Genomic DNA, 26,021 nt, shown 5'->3' with positions numbered 1-26,021 from the left:
TCCCTCCCGAATGTCCCTAGGGACTATATACTAATTCCCATTCTGTTATGTCCCACTGTACCATCCAGTCCAACCTCTGCAGGGATGGTCTGAAAAAATCACAGTCCATGAGTTTGGTTGTTGCCATTCAAGTCCCTACATCCACTGTAACAGTTTATAAACTCCCAGGTTTTTTTTTTGTTTGTTTGTTTTGTTTTGTTTTGTTTTGTTTTTGTGGTACTGAGGATGAAACCCAGGAGCATTCTACCTCTGAGCTATACCCCCAGCCCTATTTTTTATTCTTTATTTTGAAACAGGATCTCAATGAGATACAGAGGGCCTCACTAAGTAGCTGAGGCTATCCTCGAAACACAATCCTCCTATCTCCTATCTCAGCCTCCCAAATGCTGGGATTAAAAGTGTGTGCCACCACGCCCAGCGAAACTCCCAGGTTTTGACAAAGCCAGTTGTAGCCACTCAAGTCCTTGAAGGAAGGGTCTGTAGTTTTCCAGTTCCATGGAGTTCAACTGCAGCCACAGGAATCTGCTGGGCAGTTTGACTGGGTGGTCTGGAGATTTGCGGTCTTGAAGTATTTGAACATGGTAAGAAGAATGTGATTCCTTTTTCATGCTGGTTCTCTGCAATCACTGGCTTGACAGGATTGAACGTCTTTGTTGGAGTTTGTCCCTGAGAGCCACTGGATCCCAGAAGCCACTGCTGCGGCCCCCGGTCTCTGCTCACCAGATGGGAAACGTGGCGTTCTTTTCATCCTCTGCTTTTTGTTCTGCTTATGATTCAACCACATTTTGATTGGCTTTTTTCTGTTGAGTACACGCTGCTTTTTTCCTCCTGCCAAGAAGCAGTCTTCCTGCTGGCTGAGTTTTGAGTCTCTGAGTAACTAAACTGTGCTCCCTTCCTTTAGATATTCTGCCATCTTTAATCGGGTTTATAGTTTTTTTTTTTTGGTGTGTGTGGGGTACTAGGGATTGAACCCAGGAGTGTTCTACCTCCAAGCTACACTCTCAGCCACTTTTTTTTTTTTTGGTGGTACTGGGGTTCCTGGAAGTCCTACCTCCAGGCTATACTTCCAGACCTATTTTTTTAAAATATATTTTTATTTGGGAACAGGGTCTCCTAAGCCAGCAAGGCTGCCTTCGAACCTGCGCGATCCTCTTGTCACCACCTCCCAAGTACGGGGATTACAAGCGTGCGCCACCATGCCCAGCCTACACCTTTAGCCCTTTTTAAATAAAAAAAAAAAATTCCACCTGGGCATGGTGGCGCACGCTTGTAATCCCAGCATTTGGGAGGCTGAGACATGAGGATTACGGTTCACAGACAGCCTCAGCTATTTAAAGTGAGGCCCTTTGCAACTCAGTGAGACCGTTTCAAATTAAAGAATAAAAACAGGACTGGGGGTGTAGGTCAGAGGTAGAATGCCCCTGGGTTCTATTCTCAGTACCACGAAAAAAAAATTTTTTTTCCAGGCATGGTGGCACATGCTTATAGTCCCAGTATTTGAGAAGCTTGACAGGAGAATTGCAGGTTTGAGAACAGCCTCAACAATGTAGCAAGACTCTCAGAAACCTAGAAAGACCCTGAAATAGGGTCTCAGCAACCTAGAAATAGGCCTGAGAATGTAGCTCAAAGGTAGAATGCTCCTGATTTCAATTTTCAGTAACACACACACACACACACACACACACACACACACACACACACAAATTATTTATTTGGTGATGCCAGGAATTGAACCCAGAGGACATTCTTCTTCCAAGCTATACTCCCAAATCTCTCTCTCTCTCTCTTTTTTTAAACAGGGTCTCACTAAGTTAGTTACCAAGGCTGTTGTTGATTTTTTTTTTTTCTTTTGGTACTGGGGATTTAACCTAGGGTCATTCTACCTCCAAGCTACACCCTCAGCCCTAAATAGTTGAGGCTGGCAGCAAACCTACAATCCTTCTGTCTCAGCCTCCCAAGTGCTAGTATGGCAGGCATGCACCATCACACCCAGTTCTTATTTCTTGTTTTGAAAGAGGGTCTTTCTAGGTTTCTGAGAGTTTCACTACATTTTTGAGGCTGGTCTCTAACCTACGATCCTCCTGTCTCCGCCTCCCAATTGCTGGAATTACAGGCACATGCCACCATGCCCAGCTTGGTTCATAGCTTTTATTTTTTAATTAATTAATTAATTTAATTTATGTTGCCGGTCTGGGGATGGAACCCAGGGGCATTTGACTTCCAAGGTACACCCCCTACCCTGTTTTTTATTTTTTATTTTGAAACAGGGTCTCACTCAGTTGCCGAGGGCCTCACTAAGTAGTTGAGGCTGTCTGCAAACCGCAATCCTCCGGTCTTAGACTCCCAAATGCTGGGATTACAAACGTGCTCCACGATGCCCGGCATGGTTCATAGCTTTTAAAGGAAAGTTCGTAGCCAGGCGTGGTGGTGTATGCTTGTAATCCTAGTACTTGGGAGGCTGAGACAGGAGGATGGCAGGTTCAAGGACAGGCTCAGAAAGTAGTGATACTCTCATCAATCTAGTGAGACCCTGTTTCTAAACAAAAGAATAAAATTAAATAGGAAGCTGGGCATGGTGTCACTCACTTGTAATTCCAGTACTTGGGAGCTGAGACAGGAGGATCACAGTTTGCTGCCAGCTTCAGCTACTTAGTGAGTCCTTCTGCAACTTAGTGAGACCCTGTTTCAAAAATAAAGAATAGCCGGGCATGGTGGCACACACTTGTAATCCCCGCACTTGGGAGGCGGAGACAGGAGGATCGCGCAGGTTCGAAGCCAGCCGAACTGGCTTAAGAGACCCTGTTTCCAAATTTAAAAAAGTACAAAAATAGGTTTGGGAGTGTAGCCCGGAAGTAGAAGGGTTTCCAGGAACCCCAGCACCACCAAAAGAAAGAAAGAAAGAAAGAAAGAAAGAAAGAAAGAAAGAAAGAAAGAAAGAAAAACTCTGGGCCCCAGGCTGAACTGCGTGTAGCACGCCAGACCCCTGGAGAAACCGGGCCCAGTAAGACGCTGGGTTCTGGGCGGGGGTCGCGCGCGGGGCACGCCAGCTGGGGCCCGGGTTGCGGGACTCTGGGCCCCGGGCCGAACTGCGAGTAGCACGCTAGACCCCTGGAGAAACCGGGCCCAGAACAGAAAAAGATAAAGAAAAATATCGGAGAGGAGGTAAGAAAGCCGTTATGGATGCCAGGACACTGGAGATGCAGACAAAACTTATCTAAATGCACTGGAACTTATGGAAAAATTCGCCATGAAATAAGACTGCTATTTCTCTATATTGTTAAGAATCTCAGACATCACCTGTAAGGAGAGAGTTTAGTGGAGACCAAGGAGAAATGCGGTGTTGAAAGAGTTCTCCGCGATTGTGGTGGAGACTTGTATTCAGGAGAAGCAGAAACCGGATCTTACCAACTTTATTTTTTTGGAGAAATTACACCAAATGTCGAATGCTACCATCACGCATGCTTAGGAACACTGGACAACATTCAGAGTGGAAAAAGAGCCTGGGAAGGATTTGAAACGGAGGAGGCAGTGGCAATGCCAGTGGCCAATACTCAGGGGAGGCAGAGATCTGATACATTACACCTGAAACCTTTGAAATAATAACCACAGAGACGGTGATCGGAACCTGCTGAGGGGTTAGGCGGGCTACGGGGCCAGTGGCCGACATCGGAGCTTGCTGTGAGGCAAGGCCACTACTGAGGCCTCCGTGGCCAGGATTGGAACCTGCCGAGGGGTTAGACCGATGCTGGGGCCAGCGAGGCCGGCATTGGAGCCTGCCATGAGGCAAGGCTTGTGCTGGGGCCTCCGAGGTCGGGTCTGGAACCTGCTGAGGGGTTAGGCCAGTGCTGGGGCCAGCGAGGCCAGCATCAGAGCCTGCCGTGAGGCAAGGCCGGTACTGGGGCCTCCGAGGCCAGGATAAGAGCCTGCCGAGGGGTTAGGCCAGTGCTGGGGTCAGTGAGGCCGGCATCGGAGCCTGCCGTGAGGCAAGGCCAGTGCTGGGGCCTCCGAGGACGGGACCGGAGCCTGCTGAGGGGTTAGGCTGGTGCTGGGACCAGCGAGGCCGGCATCAGAGCCTGCCATGAGGCAAGGCCGGTACTGGGGCCTCCGAGGTCAGGATAAGAGCCTCCCGAGGGGTTAGGCCGATGCTGGGGCAAGTAAGGCCGGCATCGGAGCCTGCCATGAGGCAAGGCCGGTACTGGGGCTTCCGAGGCCGGGATAAGAGCCTGCCGAGGGTTAGGCCGGTGCTGGGGCCAGCGAGACCGGCATTGGAGCCTGCCGTGAGGCAAGGCCGGTGCTGGGGCCTCCGAGGCCAGGATAAGAGCCTGCCGAGGGGTTAGGCCGGTGCTGGGGCCAGCGAGGCTGGCATCGGAGCCTGCCGTGAGCAAGGCCGGTACAGGGGCCTCCAAGGCCAGGATAAGAGCCTGCCGAAGGGTTAGGCTGGTGCTGGGGCCAGCGAGGCAGGTATTGGAGCCTGCCGTGAGGCAAGGCCGATGCTAAGGCCTCCGAGGCTGGGATTGGAGCCTGCCTTGATGCAAGGCCGGTACTGGGGCCTCTGAGGCCAGGATAAGAGCCTGCCAAGGGGTTAGGCCGGTGCTGGGGCCAGTAAGGCCAGCATCGGAACCTGCCATGAGTCAAGGCCGGTACTGGGGCTTCCGAGGCCGGGATAAGAGCCTGCCGAGGGGTTAGGCCGGTGTGGGGCCAGTGAGGCCGGCATCGGAGCCTGCTGTGAGGCAAGGCCAGTACTGGGGCCTCCGAGGCCAGGATAACAACCTTCCGAAGGGCTAGACCAGTGCTGGAGCCAGTGAGGCTGGCATCGCAGCCTGCCGTGAGGCATGGCCAGTGCTGGGACCTCCGAGGCCAGTATCGGAGCCGGCCGCGGGGTTAGGCTGGTGCTGGGGCCAGCGAGGCAGGTATTGGAGCCTGCCGTGAGGCAAGGCCGATGCTGAGGCCTCTGAGGCCGGGATTGGAGCCTGCCGAGGGGTTAGGCCGGTGCTGGGGCCAGTGAGGCCGGCATCGGAGCCTGCTGTGAGGCAAGGCCGGTACTGGGGCCTCCGAGGCCAGGATAACAACCTGCCGAAGGGCTAGACCGGTGCTGGGGCCAGCAAGGCTGGCATCGGAGCCTGCCGTGAGGCGAGGCCAGCATCGGAGCCTGCCGTGAGACATGGCCAGTGCTGGGGCCTCCTAACCCGGGAACGGAACCTGCTGAGGGGTTAGGCCGGTGCTGGGGCCAATGTGGCCGGCATTGGAGCCTGCCGTGAGGCTAGGCCGGTGCTGGGGCCTCCGAGGCCGGGATTGGAATCCTGCCAAGGGGTTAGGCCGGTGTTGGGGCCAATGGCCAGCATCGGAGCCTGGCGTGAGGCAAGTTTACTCCTGCGGCCTCCAAGGCCGGGACCAAAGCCAGCTTAGGGGTTAGACCGGTGCAGGGGCCAGCGAGACCAGAACTGGGGCCTCCCATGAGGCAAGGCTGCTGCTTGAGCCAGCGAGGTCTGGATCAGTCCACTGAGCAGCCAGGCCACTACTGGGACCATCAAGAGTGGGATCGGTACTTGCAACGCAGCATGCACAGAGAAATATCGCAGAAAATATAAATCAGACGCTTCTCTTAATCAGCAATAACTAGGAGGAAAAGGGCAACAGGAAGAGGTTGAGCTATAGAAAGGGCCCTATAGTGAAGCAACTAATGGGACCAATCAGAGGGTATGTAATACTGGAGGACGGAGCCTCTTTAAAACGCAGGAGGTACATAAACAAATGTATCAAGGTAAATCACCAAAGAAGCGTGGGATGGAGGGAGGGGGAGGGAATGGGATGGGGGCTGGAGGAGGGCTAATTGGATGATGTGTGCTTGTATATCCTCTCAAGTCTTGTACTCCAATGTGATTGATATATGACTACAATGCACCAATTTAAAAAATAAATTAATAAAAAATAATAAAAAAAAGAAAGAAAGAATAAAAAATAGGGCTTGGACTATAGCTTGGAAGTAGTATGCCCCTGGGTTTAATCCCCAGTACTTTCCAAAATAAACTGAGTAGGAATGGAGATATAGCTCAGAGGTAGAGGCATACTGCAAGGGTATAGCTCCCCAGTACCCCAAAATAAAAATATATAAATGTTGTATATGCTGGGCGTGGTGGCACATGCTTGCAATCCCAGCATTTGGTAGGCTAAAACAGGAGGATTGTGGTTCACGGACAGACTCAGCTAGTTAGTGAGGCCCTTTGCAACTCAGTGAGACCCTGTTTCAAACTAAAGAATAAAAAATAGGGCTGTTCAGCTGAAACCTGCCTCCCTGAAACTCATCCCATTGGCTGGGCCAGCCCTGGAAACTGTCAAGGGTGTGATATCTGCCTCTCACCAGTTCTAGCCTATGATCAAGTCCTTCCAGCGTCTCCTGGCCGCTGTCTCTCAGCCCCATCTCCAAATCTGTTTTCTTTTTTCTTTTAAGCACCTCTGGGGTGGCTATGAGCTCCCCATCCTGGAGGGATGCAAGCAAGGCTAGAGGTCTGCGTATCAGAGCTGTCCTGGGTTTTGGGCAAAAGTGGGGCTTGATCCCCCTGGGGATTCCCCAGCCCTGGCCCGGGGTCCGGGGTGGTGATGGGAGAGGAGATGAAGAGGCAGGGGGTTTGGAGTCACTTCACACCCTGGGTGGTGAGGCTTAAAACTATTAGCTATGTTGTCTATGTTTTTTCTTTCCTTTCCAAAACAAAAGTGAAGAAAGACTTCCTGAAACAATGCCCCAACTGCCAGCTGCCAGAGGGGGTTGTTGAATGAACCTAGGACTCCCAGACACACCAGGAAGGAAACACAGGCCAGGCTGGGGTAACTGAAGAAAGCCCTTCCCCATCCTACGTACCACCGCAGCCTTCCCAGCAAAGGAGGACGCTTCCCCATGCCACACAGCACCCCAACTCCCCCCAACTGCTAGGACTGGTCAGGATGGGGACGCCCTCTTTTCAGCACCCAGAAAACACTTCCTGAGTACCAAAGTGAGCCCAGTGCAGAGGAAGGGCGAATTCCTCTATTTTTAATGTTGCCTTCACATTCTTTTTTTTTTTTTTTTTGTACTGGGGATTGAACCCAGGGACATTCTACCTCTGAAGTACACCTCCAAGTCCCCTCCCCGCCTTTTTTGTAGTTCTGGAGATCAACCCAGGGGCATTTTACTTCCAAGATACACCCCTGATTCTTTTTATTTTTTTGTTTTGACACCGGGTCTTGCTAGGTTGCTGAGAGTATCACTGAGTGGCTGAGGCTGTCCTTGAACCCGTGATCCTCCTGTCTCAGCTTCTCAAGTACTGGAATTACAGGTGTGTGCCAACATGCTCATCTACCTCCAGCCTACCCGTACCCTTTTTAAAATTTGGAAATAGGATCTAAGTTGCTGAGAGTCTTGCTAAGTTGATAAAGTTCTTGCTATTTACTGAGGTTGACCTCAAACCTGAGATCCTCCTGTCTTAGCTTCCCAAGTACAGGGATTATAGGCGCATGCCACTGTGCCTGGCTGCGTTTGAATGTAAGTTGTATTTGCACACAACAGGGCACAGTTTAGTCACCTTCAATATACTGTGTGTGTGTGTGTGTGTGTGTGTGTGTGTGTGTGTGTGGTACTGGGGGTGGAACCCAGGGGCTTTCTATCTCTGGGCTATACTCCCTGACCTATTTTTTATACTTTATTTGGAAACAGGGTCTCACTAAGTAGCTGAGCCTGTGCGACCCTCCTGCCTCAGCCTCCCAAGCGCGGGATTATAAGCGTGCGCCCCCACGCCCGGCTCCAGTATAGTTTTCAGGTCTCTGCCTCCTCCTAGTTAGTTTCTCAGTGAGGTCGATTCAGATACCAACCTTATATAACTGCCTCTTGGCTGCCACTGTCTTATGGAACAGTTAGATACAACCTGTGTACCTGCCCCCCCAGCTCCATGTTCTGCATGGACTGCATAGATAATGCCGCCGGGACCACCCCTGTCACACGGTGACTCCACACAACCCGCAGCTGCTTGCTGTAAACCCAGCCAATCAGAACATCCCACAGAAACCTGAACAGTCAAAGCCTGGGCCCCAATAAAGGCTTCCACTCATAGGCTCTCCCACTGCTGTCAAGCACACTGTTGTCTCTGGGTTTCCCCTAGCCCTGTGGACACTGTCTTTCTTCATGGATCTGTGAGTATTAAATGCTTTGTTGAGCTGCCCTCTCTGCCTCCCTTGACCTACACCTCCAAGCCCAGCTCTCCTTTGGCCAGGGCTCTCCTGGAGAGTGGCTGAAAGCAGAGACAGCTACTCTCTTGAGATCCAAGACCAGCCAGGCTTCAGGCTAAAATTTAAGAGCAGGAAGGATGTCTGAGGAGTCAGGCATGATAAAGCCATTTTCATGGGAAAGAAGGGGCTGAGGTATGGTCATGGGCGTGGGAGACACACGCCAACTTCCCCCCACACGCAGGCAGAATTCTTCCCTGCCTGTCTCTCCTGGTGCTCACAAGAGCCTCTGAAGCAGGACACATTGGCCCCTGTCACGACTAAGTCCTGCTACACGCCTGGTGTTTAAACCTCTGCTTCAAGGCAGGTGCAGTGGCACTCACCTATAATCCCAGTACTTGGGAAACTGAGACAGGAAGATTGCAAGTTTGAGACCAGCACATGGTAATTTAGTGAGACCTTGTTTCAAAATAAAAAGGGCTGGAAGTGTATCTCAGAGGTAGAATGCCCCTGGGTTCAACCCCCAGTATCCCCCAAATAAATAAATAAATAAATAAATAAACCCCTACTTCAGTCAGTCATTTCCCAGAGCTCTTCAGATTAATTTCTGTCGACCTCCCAGCTATACCCCAGCTCTTCTTAGTTGTTTATTATTACTATTTATTTATTTATATGTGATACTGGGGAATGAACCCAGGAACATTCTGCCTTCAAGTTCACAAGCCCAGTCCTATTTTATTTTTATTTTTATTTTTTGCAGTACTAGGGATTGAATCCAGGGGCATTCTAACTCTAAGTTACACTCCCAGCCTTATTATTATTATTTTTTTTTTGAAACAGTGTCTCACTGAGTTGTGGAGGGCCTCAGTAAGTAGCTGAGGCTGGTTGAGAACCTGTATCCTTCTGTCTCAGCCTCCCAAGTACTGGGATTACAAGTGTGTGACACCATGCCCGGTTTGATTTTTATTTTGAAATAGGGTCTTGGTAGGATGATGAGGTTCTCAGTACTTGGTGAGGCTGCCCTCAAACTGTGATCCTCCTGTCTCAGCATCTATCATCTATCTATCTATCTATCTATCTATCTATCTATCTATCATCTATGTATCTATCATCTATCTATTATCTATTTATTTTTGTGTGGTATTGGGGATGGAACCCAGGGGCCTCCTACCTCCAGGCCATATCACCAGCCCTATTTTTATTTGTAAGCAGGCTCTCACCAAGTTGCTGAGAACCTTGAATCTATGATCTTCCTGTCTCTGCCTCCAAAGCACTGGGATTATGGGTGTGCATCACCATGCCCAGCTTTCCTTCAGAACTTTTTTGAAAGGACCAGGCAATCCCCAACATAGACTGCTGGAGATCAAGGTGGAGTTCAGCTCAGGGTTCTGTATTTCACGTCAACATTTGGTCCCAATCCCGGCCTGGCTCGTGTGATTCCCCCTGCAGGCAGACTATGCTGAGCTTCCTTCTCAGTTCCTAGAGGCTCACGACCCTAACTGTGCATCCACCCAGACCTTAGTTCTTCTAGCTTCTTCTCCCAGTAGGGCTGGGGGCTAAGAGAGCATGTGAAGAGAAAAGGGGCTGGCTACCCAAACTTGAGCCCAAGGACTCAGGGAGGGACAGGGCATAAACCCAGGGCCTTATGCATGCTAGGCAAGTGCTCTGCCAGGGAGCCCTATTTTTAATTTGAAAGAGTCTGAACAAATTTCTCAGGTGGCCTTGAATTTGCACTCCTGCCTCAGCCTCCCACCTCAGGGCCTATTTGATGATATTTCAGACCCTGGAAGCCAGAACTTGAAGCAGTGTCTGGCTTGGCGTGGTGGTGCTGGGGTTGGCCTTGAGGTCAGTCAGGCCTCTAGGATGTGTGATTTAGGGAGGAACTCACCCTAGGACACTTAGGGGGAAGAGTCTTTTTAATATTTATTTCTTTATTTTACTTCACTGTAAACCCTCCCAGCCTGACCACAGGAGAAATGAGGAACCTGGTCCTCCAGCAGGCATGTAGGGTTAAAGCCCCCATGGAGCCAGAACCTGGGAGTCACTGGCTAGCTCCAAAGGAGCCAGAGTCACCAGGCAAACTCAGGCAAAATGCTATGCAAATCAGCCTTGGAGCTTTGAATATAGGTGGGGTGGGGAGGAGAGGCCAAGGACGGAGCGCCAGTAGCCAGACTTCAGGAAGGGTGCCCGCTGCACAGAGGAGACTGAGGCTCTGATGGGAAGGGGTGGTGTGGAGACAGGTGTTCAGGGAGGGAAGGGGGAGGAAGGGAAGGCTAGTACAGAGCAGACAGAGGATCCAGAATCTTCATAGCAGGCTGGTTTTGCTTACTGGCTTATTGCTCCAGACACTCAACGTGGCCATTCTGCCATTTTTCCAAGCCAACCCAAGCTGCTGCTGCTGCTGCTGCTGCTGCTGCTGCTCCTCCTCCTCCTCCTCCTCCTCCTCCTCCTCCTCCTCCTCCTCCTCCTAATCCTTCCTTTTCTTCTTCTATCCAGAGGCATTCTATTCCAGTTCCTTTCATTTTGAAGTTGTCTTGCTACACTGCTGATGGTCTCACTAAATTGCTGAGGCTGGCCTCAAACCTGTGATACTTTTTGTAGAATTTTTAAAATACATACATGATTTTTGTATTCGGTACTGGGGATTGAACCCAGGAGCATTCAACCTCCAAGCTATACCTCCAATCCTATTTATTTATTCTTTATTTTGAAACAGGGTCTTACTAAGTTGTAGAGGGTCTCACTAAGTAACTGAGGCTGGCTGAAAATCTTCAATCCTCCTGTCTCAGTCTCCCAAGTACTGGAATCACAAGCGTGCACCACCATGTTGGGCTAAATCTGTGATACTTCTCCACCTCCCATCCCTTTCTCTTTGTGGTACTAGGGATTAAGCCCAGGGACATCCTACCTTTGAGCTATAGACCCAGCCCTATTTTGGTGGGGGCGGTACTGGGGATGGGACCCAGGGGCATTCAACCTCCAAGCTACACCCACTGCCCTATTTTTTATTCTTTATTTTGAAAAAGGGTCTCACTGAGTTGTAAAGGGCCTAAGTAGCTGAGGCTGTACTTGAACCACAATCTTCCTGTCTCAGCCTCCTGAATGCTGGGATTACAAGTGTGTGCCACCACTCCTGGCTTTTTTTTTTAATTGGTGCACTGTATTCATACATCATAGTGGGATACAGAAAACTTTTGTAGACATACATGCACACATCGCCCAGTTAGCCCCTACCCTATCCCCACCCCGTTCCCTCCCCATCCCTCCTTCCCATGCTTGGCTTAGTGGTTTACATCTAGTATTATAGCAATTTATCCAATATTAACATTGATAATCTCACATAACAGTTTCATTTGTCTGATACCAAGCTTTTGATGACTTAAAGATAACATTTCAATATTTCTTTTTGCTTTCTTTCTTACCAGAGAATATTTCTTTCTTTTTTTTTTAAGGTGAAACTATCATATATTTATTTATTTATTTTTCACAAAAAAATCTATCCTAATATGGAATATGGACTCTAGATACCCAAAACAATCACGGAAAAGAACAAAGCTAGAAGATGTATATTTTCTGATTTCAAACCATATAAAGCTACAATAATTGAAACAGTGTAGTACTGCTATAAAGGCAGATATATAAATTAGTGGAGTAAAATTAAAAGCCTAGAAATAAATTCTTCCATATATGGTCAAGTTATTTTTGACAAGGTTTCCACGAACATTTGGTGGAGGAAATAATTATCTTTTAACTTAACATTGTTGAAAAATAATAATTACATCAAAAAGAATAAAATTGGACCCTTACCTAACACCATATACAAATATTAACTCAAAATAGATAAAAGACCTAAATATAAATCTTAATACTATAAACTTTTAGAAGAAAATCTGGGTCATAAAACCTCACAACATTGAAATTGGCAGTGATTTCTTGGATATGATTTCAATGGCACAGGCAGCAAAAGGGTAAACAAACTCCCTAAAAAATAAAAAATTATTGTATATCCAAAGACAATGTAAACAGAGTTAAAAGTTACTGATAGAATGGGATAAAATATTTCCAAATGCTATATCTGAAGGTATATTAGTATTCCAACTAGAAATCCTAAAAATTAGCAACAATAAAAGCAAACAATACAATTTAGAGATAGGTAAAAGACTAACATAAATAATGAATCTCCACAGATAACCAATCTTAGTTGTCTGTTGGATGGAAAATCTTGTTTCTCTGGTTCTGGTGTGTGTTACCTATTTCTTCTTTGTAGTTAATCTCTTTGAGTCTTTTCTCTAGCGCTGGTTTTGAAGACATAAATTCCTTCAGTTTCTGTTTGTCGTGGAAGTTTCTTATTTCCCCATCTAATTTTTTTTGTGTGTGTGTGGTACTGGGGTTCCTGGAAGCCCTTCTACCTCCGGGCTACACTCCCAGACCTACTTTTACATTTTTGTTTGGAAACAGGGTCTCCTAAGCCAGCGCGCACAGCTGGCTTCAAACCTGCGCGATCCTCCTGTCTCTGCCTCCCAAGCGCGGGGATTACAAGCGTGCGCCACCACGCCCGGCTCCCCATCTAATTTGATAGATAGTTTTGCTGGGTAGGAAATTTTTGGCTGGAAGTTGTTTTCTTTCAGAGTTTGGAATATGTTACTCCAAGCCCTTCTGGCTCTCATGACTTGGTTAGGGAAGTCTGGAGTGATTCTAATTGGCTTGCCTCTGAATGTCACTTGGCCCTTTGTTTTTGTTGCCTTTAAGATTCTCTGCTTGGCTTCCACATTGGTCATTTTGACAATTATGTGGTGTGGGGATCCTCTTCTCTGATTCTGTCTAAAGGGAGTTCTATAAGTTTCCTGGACCTGTGTATTGACCTCTTGCTCTATGTTTGGAAATTTTTCTGCTATTATTTCTTTGAAGATATTACTTATCCCTTTGGTTTCACCTTCTTTTCCCTCCTCTATTTCAATTATTCTTAGGTTAGCTCTCTTAAAATGGGCCCATATTTCTTCAATGTCAGATTACTGCTGTCGGATTTTTTTTTTCTAAATTAGAAACTATGCGTTCATTTTTTGAATGATCTTCTTCTAAGATCAAGATTCTATTCTCCATGTGGTCTAGTTGGTTGTTTGTACTTTGAATTGAGGCCTTTACTTCATTAATTGCATACTTTATCTCTTTTTGACTCTCTCTGAATTCTTTTCGAAACACCGCTATTATTTCTACAGTTATTTTCCTGATTTGATCTTCTATAAATCTCTGAATTTCTGTTTTATCGGATTCTGATGTTGTGGGATTGTGGGCATTCATTGCTCCATTGTTATTCCTCTTTCCCATGATTTCGGGGGTTTGTGCCTTCTCTGGGTTCTTCCCTTGGGTCACTACGACTTCACTTAAGGTGCTCTGGATCTCGAGTCTGTGGTATCTCAGTCCCACTACTCCTTTACTGGGTTGTATTGCAGAGTCTCAGACCCAGGGAGTCAATCGAGGCTGCTTTAGACCATGGGGGGGTGCCAGGTTGGGCGTTTTCCTATGGTGTGATATCTCTGCCACTGCCACTCCCCCACTGGGTCAAGTCCCTGGGAGTCAGTACTGGGATTTCTCCTCCAGGGCCTGCAATTTGACTCACTGTTGTTGAGTGCGCAGAAGGAGCTGTACTGGACTCGGTGAATTTGCTGCTGCTGTCGCCGGTGGCAATATGGTGCTGCTGCCATGCCCTCGGCCGTGAGGCTGGCGTATTTCTTCTCTGTTTTTGAACTCCACTCTGAGTCCCTGCAGGGTATGCTGAGCTCAGTCACTGGGAGCTTTAGATGCTCCCTGCGCAGAGAAATCTGCTGAATCCCACCTGGCTGTTCCGCAGCGGCTCACCTTGGCTTGCTGTCCGCCGCTCCTCTCTGGAGCCTGGTGGGCTGTTGAGTGCATTGGTCTGTAGCCGTAGCTGTCCGGTGAATTCGCCGCTGCTGCCGGCAGTAAGGCGCTGCTGCCGTGTCCTCAGGCGTGAGGCCGGCGTACTCCTCTGTGGCTCTGAGCTCCGTTATGAGTTCCCCTCCTCTCTGGGGCCTGGTGCTGCAAGAAAAGATGGCGCCTGTGCCATTTTGAGCCGCGGCTCTGGCTGCAGCACTGTGGTCTGGTTTCTGGTGTCTCGTTTTTCCAGCCCTTTTTTTCTCTGTCTCTTGTAATTACATTTTTTGTTTCTCTTCTGATGGTGTTTTCTGGCTATGAAAGGTGCTGATTTTGTGGTAATAGAGATTGGTTGTTAGCGGGGCTCGTAAGCCCCGCTTTCCTCCGTTGTCATCTTCCCGGAAGTCTCTGGCTTTTTCTTTATTTTTGAAACAGGGTCTACTAAGTTGTGGAGGGCCTCACTAAGTAGCTGAGGCTGGCTGCAAACCTGTGATCCTTCCATCTCAGCCTCCAAGAACTGGGATTCAAGGACACAGGATTAAGGAAAGACAGAGCTGTGTGAGCTGTATCCCCTCCTGCTCCCTGACCAAGGCTGGAAAAGACACTGTGGCTCCTAAAGCTCACTTCTACTAGGAAGTGTTCCCTGAGGCATGGGACAATGAGCAGGGCTAAAAACAGCAGAGTAATGGCTGGTTATGGTACTGACTAAAGTGGTGATCCAAGGGGACCACGAAACATCCTCTCATACCATAGGACCAAAGTGGGGCCATGACAGGCTTCATCCACACAGCAAACATGCTAGGCCTAAGGTTCAGTTTCTCGGGAATACAACTAACAGTTAAGTGCAAGTTTTGGCACCTGGATCAGGATGAAAAACTCCCAACCAACCCCAGGAGGCACGAACCAAATGGGAGGCACCAAGTATCCTGTCCGTTGCTTGTGATAACAACAGTAAAAATTCCTTTTGGCCTAAAGATAACTCCTTTGTAAATCACAGCCAGAGTGACTGAAATGTATAAAACTGCCTTGGAACAAAGACTCGGGGTCCTTGTCAAGACTCCATTGCACTGGAGGGACTTAGACCCTAGCTCGAGCTAGTTCCCCAATAAGCCCCCTTCCTGCCTTTGCATTATTGTGTGTGGTGGTGGTCTCTGTCACCCTGGGATCCCAGACTTTGAGTATAACATCTGGGGGCTTGTCTGGGATAATTTGGGGTGCAGAGAAGACCCCCCCTCACCAATAGAAGGAGAACAGAAACCTCCCGGGAGTGTAGGAAAGTGCCAGCCTTAGTCAGGATAGCTCCCTTTGCGTAAGGGACCTGGTGACAGAGAGATTGGTGATACTGATCTCAGCAGGGCCTAAGACCTCTCCCAGTGGATGCGCTGGAAATTGGAGGCAGCCAGGAAAGGTGAGGAGAAAATCCTGCAACATCGGAAACAGGTACCTGTGTTTTTGTCGACCACTGTTTGTCCTTTGTTTGTATTCAGTTGTGTGTTTCGTTTGGATAACTCATGTGTTTGTTTTTTACTCCATTTCTGTATGCGCGAACGTCTGGTTTGATTTTGGTTAGCTAGTTTATATGTCTCTGCATGTTAGTGGCTGGTTTCTTTTGGTATTTGTAGTTTTTGCTTTGTTCAAAATATAATAATGGTGGTGAACTGCTGGTAAACAGGAAAGGTTGCAGGAAGCTCATTTGATTCTTAGAGTATGTTAAAGCTAGGAGTGGTTGGATTAACTTTTGGAGAGATGTGGGGAGCCATTAAAGTCTTCCCCTTATCTTTACTAAAAGAATTCTGACTGTCCTTCCGCCCAGAGTCAATAAGGCTTGGGGTCATGGAGGTTGCAAATTAATTAAGACTCTCTGAGAACTAATGATGCTATTGTTCTGTCTGAGCTAAGACTAGGTTTGTGTTGTTTGTGTTGCACCAGGGTATTGTTTGACCTGAGCCATGTTATATGTACTTTGGACTTGTCTTTCTTGTATTCCGGGGTAACCTGTATAAATAACCACAAGAGAATAAAGCCGGTTGTTGGCCAGTAGAGATATTGGCCTAGTAGACTGGCAATCCTCCCATGCTTGTCTTTCATCTTCACCCCTCTCTTCAGAACCCATATTTTTGCTGGCTGGCTCTGGCAGAGAGAATACATCCCCCAACCCCTGGGTTAAAAGGGGAAAAACAGGACAGTTCGTCCAGGGGAGTGCACATAAGAGATTGGTCACCTCAGCACTCTGAACTGGCCCTCCTCTCCCCTGCTGGGAGAGGGTTTTCCTGAGACATAGTGGAGGCATACGGCCCCAACTCCCAACTCAGGGAAGTCCCCTCCAAAAGCAGCACTCACTCAGACTTGAAACACTAGGCCCCTCCCTGGACCTCAGATCGGGTGTATGGACTCCAGGAGGCCCTCTCTGCCAGCTTGCTTGAGTGGTTTTACGTCCACTTGTAACCCTTAAGGAACGGGAGAAGCATTCCTGTGGCAAGGAGCCAGGTTGGGGGTTTATACCGACCCTCCACATTCCAGACCCAACTTGAGGTTCACCCTAATTTCACCATGGGAAAAACTCAGTTGTCTCTCCAGTCATGTCCAACCATTCTACAGTGTTTTCTTGACAATTTTAAAGACTTTCAAAGACAAGCTGTAGATGATGGAACCTTAGTCGATCTGTTCACCCTCTGCAGGTTTTGTGAAGTGGAGTGACCTGCTTTTGGAGTAGGGTGGCCTCAGAGAGAGAGCACCATAAAACCTGGCCACCTGGACCAGGATCCATATATTCAAATTTGGTCTGATTCTCTTTGATAAACCTAAAGGCTAAAAAACTTTTCTTAAAGGGTTATTGGTCATGTCTCGTCCTGAGTGTTTGAATTTTTACACATCCCCACCCCAGGGTTGGATGGGGAATAAATATAAAGATTCTGCCAGACAAGTAGGCATAGGAACTAGTCTTCCTACTGCTTTGAATTGGCCTGTCTTGGCTTCGGAGGCTGAATGCTAGATGCCATAAGACTGTAGTAGACCTGCAGATATTCCAAAAGTAAAAGGCCAAAATTTCCCTTCCTAGGAGTATTTCCCAGGCATTTTTTTTTTGGCAGTACTGGAGATGGAACCCAGGGGGCCATTCTACTTCTGAGCACCCCCAGCCCTATTTTTTATTCTTTATTTTGAAGCAGGGTCTCACTGAGTTGCAAAGGGCTTTACTAAGTAGCTGAGGTTGTCCACAAACCATGATCCTCCTGTCTCAGCCTCCCGAATGCTGGGATTACAAGCATGCGCCACCACACCCAGCTTCCCCCCCCTCCCCTTTTAAAGCCACTTTTTTGACCATGGCTAGGCTTTTATGACCCCAGAGTGGTTTGTGCAGAAACAGCAAGTTTCTCCTAGGGCCTTGCAGAGGACTCCTTGTTTTAGGAACAAAAGATTAAGCCCCTTTTTATTTCAGAGTACTGTTAAGAGTGCTGTGAGGCGGCATTCCCCTTCCCTTATGAAATTAAAATGTTAAGATATAGAACTAAGTTAGAATAAACCTGAAAGTTTCTGCTTCTGTAAATCCGCTTGCTAATATAGAATTAGGTTAGAGTAAAACTTGTAAGTTCCTGCTTGTAACTGCTTGCTCAAGTCCTTGCTTCTGTAATCCTGCTTATGCTCAATTTGCTTTAATGTTAAAAGTTGTTTTGATCTAAGAGCCTGGTTTGCTGTTAAAAATTGTTTTAAGGGACCTGGAAGGACCCCGTGGTCCGGCCCCTGGCCCCGACCCTGGGCGGGTGGGCAGGCGCTGGCGGGGCGCCCCTAGGTGAACCCCCTCTCCACCCAGAAGGACCCTGTAAAAAAGGAAAAGAAAAAGAAAAAAGGAAAATATCGGAGAGGGGTCAAGGAGGTGGCAGATGCCAGGATACTGGAGATGCAGACAAAACTTATCCAAACGAACTGGAATTATTGGAAAAATTCCCTGCTAAGGAGGACTGCTTCTTCTCTACATTGTTAAGAATCTTGGACATCACCTGTAAGGAGAGAGACATCACCTGTAAGAGAGAGATATCACCAAGGAGAAAGGCGGTGCTGAAAGCGGTCTCCGCGTTGGCGGTGGAGACTTGTATTCAGGAGAAGCAGAAATTGGAGCCTACCAACCTTATTTTATTATATTTTTTTGGAGAAATTACACCAAAGGTTGAGTGCTACCATCGTGCATGCTTAGGAAGACTGGACAACATTCAGAGTGGAAAAAGAGCTTGGGAAAGATTTGAAATGGTGGAGGCAGTGGCAATGGCAGTGGCCAGTACTCAGGGGAGTCAGAGATCTGATGCATTACACCTGGAACCTTTGAAGTAATGACCCCAGAGGCAGAATGCTACCACCACCACGAACCCTCGAGAACGTGAGACAAATAGTTGGGCGAAGAGGGTGCTCGGATTAAAGCCTGCCGAGGGGTGAGGCCGGCGACGGACACAGCAAAGCTGGCCTGCCGTAAGGCAAGGCTGGTGCTGGGGCCTCTGAGGCCAGGATCGGAGCCTGCTGAGGGGTTAGGCTGGTGCCAGGGCCACTGGCCGGCATCGGAGCCTTCCGTGAGGCAAGGCCATTATTGAGGCCTCCAAGGCCGGGATCAGAGCCTGCCGAGGGGTTTGTCTGGTGCTGGGGCCAGCGAGGCTGAGATCAAAGCCTGCCGCAAGGCAAGGCCAGTCCTGGGGCCTCCGAGGCCGGGATCAGAGCCTGCTGAGGGGTTAGGCCGGAGCTGGGGCCAGCAAGGACGGGATCGAAGCCTGCCGCGAGGCAAGGCCAGTGCTAGGGCCTCCGAGGCTGGGATCAGAGCCTGCTGAGGGGTTAGGCCGGAGCTGGGGCCAGCAAGGATGGGATCGAAGCCTGCCGCGAGGCAAGGCCGGTGCTAGGGCCTCCGAGGCTGGGATCAGAGCCTGCTGAGGGGTTAGGCTGGTGCCGGTGCCACTGGCCGGCATCAGAACCTTCTGTGAGGCAAGGCTGCTATTGAGGCCTCTGAGGCCGGGATCAGAGCCTGCCAAGGGGTTAGGTCAGTACTGGGGCCAGCGAGGCTGGGATCAGAGCCTGCCATGAGGCAAGGCCGGTGCTGGGGCCTCCAAGGCTGGGATTGGAGCCTGCCAAAGGGTTAGGCCGGTGTCAGGGCCAACGAGGCCGGGTTCGGAGCATGCTGTGAGGCAAGGCCGGTGCTGGGCCCTCCGAGGCCAGGATCAGAGCGTGCCGAAGGGTTAGGCCGGTGCTGGGGCCAGCGAGGCCAGGATCGGAGCCTGCCGAGGGGTTAGGCCGGTGCTGGGGCCAACAGCCGGCATCGGAGCCTTCTGTGAGGCAAGGCCATTATTGAGGCCTCTGAGGCCGGGATTGGAGCCTGCTGAGTGGTTAGGCTGGTGCTGGGGCCAGCGAGGCCAGGATCGGAGCCTGCCGCAAGGCAAGGCCGGTGCTGGGGCCTCCGAGGCCGGGATCAGAGCCTGCCGAGGGGTTAGGCCGGTGCCGGGGCCAGCGGCTGGCATCGGAGCCTTCTGTGAGGCAAGGCCACTATTGAGGCCTCCGAGGCCGGAATCGGAGCCTGCCGAGGGGTTAGTCCGGTGCTGGGGCCATCGAGGCCGGGATCAGAGCCTGCCGTGAGGCAGGGCCAGTGCCGGGGTCTTGGAGGCCGGGATTGGAGCCTGCCAAGGGGTTAGGCCAGTGCTGGGGCCAGCGGCTGGCATCGGAGACTTCCATGAAGCAAGGCCGCTACTGAGGCCTCCGAGGCCTGGATCAGAGCCTGCCGAGGGGTTAGGCCGATGCCGGGGCCATCGGCTAACATCGGAGCCTGCCATGAGGAAGGCCGGTGCTGGGGCCTCCGAGGCCAGGATCGGAGCCAGCTGAGGGGTTAGGCCAGTGTCGGGGCCAGCGAGGCCAGAACCGGGGTCTCCCATGAGGCAAGGCTGCTGCTTGAGCCAGCGAGGTCTGGATCAGTCCACCGGGTAGCCAGGCCACAACTGGGGCCGTCAAGAGTGGGATCGGTATTTGCAACACAGCATGCACAGAGAAATATCGCAGAAAATTAAAACCAGATGCTTCCCCTAATCAGCAATAACTAGGAGGAAAGGGGCAACAGGAAGAGGTAGAGCTATAGAAAGGGCCCTATAGTGAAGCAATTAAGGTGACCAATCAGAGGGTATGGAATAGGCGAGGATGGAGCCTTTTTAAAAAGCAGGAGGTACATAAACATATGTATCAAAGTTAATCACCAAACAAGCATGGGATCAAGGGAGGGGGAGGGAATGGGATGGGGACTGGATGAGGGCTAATTGGATGATGTGTGCTTGTATATCCTCTCAAGTCTTATATTCAAATGTGATGTATGATTACAATGCACCAATAAAAATTAAAAAAAATTGTTTTAAGGTTAGACTTGTCTTTTAAGATTCTTGTTTTGATGTTAGGAGTCGTTTCTTTAAAGTTTGAAATATTTTTGAAATATTTTAAAGTGTTTTAGAGTGTAAAGCTATTTTTCTTGGAAGTGAGTTCTAAGCCCGCCACAGCCTTATCTATAAGCAAACATCTGACTTTCACAGCCAGGGCTAAAGGTTACCATAGTAACCAAGCATTAGAGAGATAGTCATTCCTTGGCGGGCGGTGACGTAGAAAGGCTGGCCTTTAAAACTATTTGCTGTGATTCAAGTGTGTGTGCTTTCTTTTGAAATCATTGGTTGTACTTGTTTACCTTTTTATTTGATTGGTTGTATCCTACTTTCTGGCAGGCTGTGACGTGTGTAACCACGCCTCCAGGGGCTATAAATATAGAGCCTGAAGTGTGCTCGGGGTCGACTCTGACCACTTGCTCTCTGTTTGTGAGGCTGGACGTTGCTTGGCCAGGGCACTCCCTGGTAGCCACCCGGACTGTTCCTCTAAGGACAGTTAGGCTTGTGAAAGAGTTTCGACCCTGGCTTGACAGTTGGAGCTGCAGCACTATAAACCCTGTGTGTGATTCACATCCTTGGTGTGTTCTTCGTTATTTGGGGAAGGGGCGACTCTCGGACCCTGACATCACTACCTCAGCTAGGGAATTTAAGGAGTCTTCCAGGTGGCGGATAGAAGACTCCATATCTAAGTCCTGATCAACTTGCCTGTTGAGGGCTTTGACGTTAATATCCCAGGTGATGAGCGCCACAGTCCCGATGGCAGTGGACCCGGCTATTCCTAGGCTGACCAGGGCAGGGATGAGGATTGGAGCAGACACTTTTTTCTGTCGAGGTTTAAGTAATCCCAAGTGCTCTCTTCCTGCCTCACCACTAAAATAGTACACTTGAGGAATGACATGAACTGTTATACAGAATTCACCGTAACTCTACATTGAACATTAGAAGCCAGAGACAAGGAGTCAAACCTGACAAGCAAGCAAACCACATGCCCTCAGGGGGCAATGAGAAATCTTTCCTCAGAGGGTGGGTGAAAAACCTCAAGGCAGGACTGGCTATAAGGAGAATCCTGCAATTTAAAGGATTTTGTCATGTAACAAATTCCTTATTCCTAGCCGGGCGCGGTGGCGCACGCTTGTAATCCCAGCATTCGGCAGGCTGAGACAGCCTCGCAGACAGCTTCAGCTACTAAGACCTTCCGTAATTTAATAAAACCCTTTTTCAAAATAAAGAATAAAAAATAGGCCAGGCGTGGTGGCGCCCGCTTATAATCCCAGCATTGGGGAGGCTGAGACCGGAAGATCACGATTTGCGGACAGCCTCAGCTACTTAGTGAGGCCGGCCCCAGCTTAGTGAGACCCTGTTTCAAAATAAAGAATAAAAAATAGGGCAGGGGTTGTAGCTCGGAGATGGAATACCCCTGGGTTCTAACCCCAGACCTGCAAATAATAAAAACAGGGCAGGGGCTGTAGCTTGGAGGTCGAATGCCCCTGGTTGTTTTCATCCCCAGACCTGCAAAAAAAAAAAAAAAAAAAAAAAAAAAAAAAAAATATATATATATATATATATATATATATATATATATATATATATATATATAATTTTCTTGTCCTTGGAGGTCTAGGAGTAGGGGCCTGGATGGGGGTAAGTAGGGCTGCAGTTGCCGGGTTTGGGCCTATGGGATTCTGTGGCCAGGGGTACCATGACAGCCTTTGATGTGTGTGTGTGTGCGCCCGCGAAGAGTACACAGTAAGTACCACAGACTCACTCAAGGGTCGCAGAGACGTGGGAAGTGCAAAGCCTACTCCTTTAGGATGTATCTGGGAAATAATGAAGCTGAAATCATTCCCTACAGAAAAAGAAGCAGATGCTTCCTATAAAAACAGCACAAAATCCAAGCGTGCCCAGAGCTGATCTTATATAGGGTATGGAAAGCATGCTCTTCAGCCATTGGCTGAGTTTCAGAAGCTAGAGTGTTTGCAGATTGGCTGACTTTCAACAATGGAGTTTAGGGATTGGCTGACTTTCAGAAATGGCCTTGCTGGAGTAAGACTGTTGCTGATTGGCTGGCTCTCAGAAGTCTAATCACTGGAGTGAAGCCGGTGCTGGTTGGCTGGTTCTCAGGAGCATAGTCTCTGGAACAAAGCCGGTCTGGAGCGGTTGAATAATGTTTGAATAATGTAGTCGGTGATTGATAGGGCCAGATTTAAAATCAGGCTGTATGACTTGTTCCTGGCCTGGGAATGGTTCCCAAGACAGTCTTTTCCTTTTTTGAATTTAGAAAACAGGAACGTTTTATTTTTACCTTCCAACCACATTGCTGACTTCGCTTCGGATCAGTCGGGCATTAATCTGTACCCCCAACTCCAGCATCAGACCAGGACTGATTCATTCCTTCCTTCCTTCATTCCTTCAGTGACTCCTAAGACCGGGGCTTTAGAAGACAGGCTCTTACTTCACGATGCTTAACATATTCATAGGGAATCTGAGCCCAGAGGTGGGCACCCAAAAGTTGTTCTAGAAGTATTTGTTGGGGGAGATTGGTCAAATGGGGCCCAGTGCTTGCTGGGTGAGAACTCAGCTGAGGGAGGAGACAGTTGAGGGGTCTTGGGCCCCTGGTGGGTGGTAGAAGTTCAGAGCAAAGTTTGGAGTTGCGGCTCGCACACCGCACTCACGCACTGGCTCTGAGCCAGCTTCTGGGCTTGGGCTTGGCTCCCACCGCCTAGGAGGGGGCTGCCATTAAAAACAGCAGAAGAAGGCCCGGCGTGGTGGCGCACGCTTGTAATCCCAGCGCTTGGGAGGCCAAGACAGGAAGATCGCACAGGTTCGAAGCCAGCCTCAGCTACTTAGGCTCTCAGCAACTTAGTGAGACCCTGTTTCCAAATAAAGTATAAAATAGGTCTGGGAGTATAGCCTGGAGGTAGAAAGCCCCTGGGCTCTACCCCCCAAGACGAAAGAGAAAGAAAGAGAAAGAAGAGGCTGCCCCTGTGAGTCTCTGTCCAGTGCAGGAAGCTAGCTGACCCTCTGATTTCTTCCTTCCATATTAGAGTTGGACTTTCTTCCAGACGAATTCAACATGAAGACCCTGAGTGCGCAGAGGGGCTGTGTGAACCCCAGTGAGGAGGCAGAAGACTAGAACCTTAGGTGTTCTCCTGGTCACATCCCTTGCTTACTGGATGGATAAATGGCTGTAAGGAGGTTGTGTGGTATACGGCAGAATGGATATAAACCATGCCTTTCCTTTTCTGGGCCTTTCAAAATCCAGAATCAACCTTTTCCTCCAGTATATACACATTGGGTGTGGAATGCCCACAGCTTACCAGTTCCGCGTTTCTGGACCCAGTTTGAGTTCCTTTGACCAATATGGCCACAATCCGCCTTGGATGTTAGGGTTTCTGGTTAGTCAGCTTAAACTACTCTAGAAAATGGTAGAGTACCTTTGAGAAAAACAAAATACATTAATTGGGTCCTAAGTCAGAAAAACAAATTTATATTTGGCTTTGGTCTGGGTTAGTTTTGGCCTGTGGCCATTGGTCAGAAGAGAGAGGGCTGGTAGGGTTGGCTTGGCTCTAATGCAAGAAAAGTGAGTTGAAGCCCAGCTCTGGCTAAAATCCTGTAGAGATCTGAGCCAGGCCTTCCCCAACCTGGACTGTTCATTTCAACACATATTTAACTGAGAAACTACTGTGTTTACTAGAGAGTACTAGACTCTGTCCTATCCCTGAAGCAGCTCGGTTTGTAGTGGGGAGACAGGTGAGTAAAAGTGCACAATTTAAAAAAAATTTTATTGGTGCATTATATTCATACGTCATATTGGGGTAAAAACTTGTGTGGACATACATGTACACATCACCGATTTAACCCCTACCCAATTCCCACCCCATTCCCTCCCCAGCCCTCCTTCCCTTGCTTGGCTTAGTGGTTGACTTTGATGTTTAAGTACATTGTGTGTTTAGAGAATTTCCTTCTTCCCCCCTCCCATCCCCTCATTTAGGCTGTCTTGTTTGCTCCTCTATAGGATTTCCTTTTTCATCTAGACTTCCTCCTATGACCCATTTCTCCTTAGCTTTCACATATTAGGGAAAGCATCTGATTTCTTATTTTTTGTGACTGACTAATCTCGCGTAGCATAATGTCCTCCAGTTTCATCCATTTCCCTGAAAATGATGTAACTGAGTTTTGTTTTTTTATGGCTGAGTAAAATTCCATTGTGTACATATCCCACAGTTTTGTAATCCATTCATCTGTTGATGGACATCTTGGCTGGTTCCATAGTTTGGCAATGGTGAGTTGTGCAGCTATGAACATAGATACACGTGCATTAGTTTGGCAGAAAAGTGCACAATTTAAAGAAATGAAGGCAAAGCCGGGTGTGGTGGCTCGTGCCTATAACCCCAGTACTTGGGAGGCTGAGACAGGAGAAGATTGTGGGTTCGAGGACAGCCTCAGCAAGCAGTGAGACTCTCACCAACCTAGCGAGACCCTGTTTCCAAATAAGAAATAAAATTGGGCTGATGATGTAGCTTGGAGATAGAATGTCCCTGGGTTCAATCCCCACTGTGGCAAAAAGTAAAGAAGTGAGAAGGCTGTTAGGGAGCAGAGTGTGCAGAGGGGCTGTGTGAACCCAGGGGAGGGTGCAGATTCCGCTTAGGTTGCGGGCACTATCATAAAGATATCACAGAGGCATAATACTTGGCTACATAATTTGGATGGCCCAGTGCAAAATGAAAGGGAAAGCTTCCTAATTCAAATTTATTTTCTCTTTCTTTCTTTCTTTCTTTCTTTCTTTCTTTCTTTCTTTCTTTCTTTCTTCTTCTTTCTTTCTTTCTTTCTTTCTTTCTTTCTTTCTTTCCATCTTTCATTAATTCTGAGATACACTCCCAACCCTGTTTTATTTTTCATTTTGAAACAGGGTCTCAGGAGGTTGCTGAGGGTATCACTAAGTTGCTAAGGATGGCTGCAAACCTGTGACCCTCCTGTGTCAGCCTCCCAAGTACTGGGATTATAACTGTGCATCACCATTCCTAGCTTCCCTGTTCAAATGTCAAGATAGCACTAACAAGCATTAAGTCAAACACAATTAGCTAGGCATGATGGCACACACTTGTAATCCCAGTACTTGGGAGGCTGAAACAGGAGGATCACAGGTTTTCAGCCAGCTTTAGCTATTTAGGCCCCCTACAGCTTAGTGAGACCCTGTTTCCAAATTTAAAAGATAAATAAAATAAGAACCAGGCATCGTAATGCATGCTTGAAATCCCAGTACTTGGAAAGCTGAGACAGGAGGACTATGGATTTGAGACCAGCCTCAGCTATTTAGTAAGGCCCTTTACAACTTAGTGAGACCCTGTTTCCAAACAAAAAATAAAATAGGAGCCAGGCATGGTGGTCCATTCTTTTAATCCCAGTACTTGGGAGGTTGAGACAAGAGGATTCCTCAGCCAATCTCAGCAATTTAGTAAGGCCCTTCACAACTTAATGAAATCATGTTTCAAACTAAAAAATAAAATAGGGCTGGGGGTGTAGCTCAGAGGTAGGATACCTCTGTCTTCAATC

This window comes from Muscardinus avellanarius, assembly GCF_963383645.1.
Source record: "Muscardinus avellanarius genome assembly, chromosome: 3".
Taxonomy (NCBI): Eukaryota; Metazoa; Chordata; class Mammalia; order Rodentia; family Gliridae; genus Muscardinus; species Muscardinus avellanarius.
The sequence above is the reverse complement of the archived record's forward strand: the minus strand, read 5'-3'. Positions refer to the sequence as shown.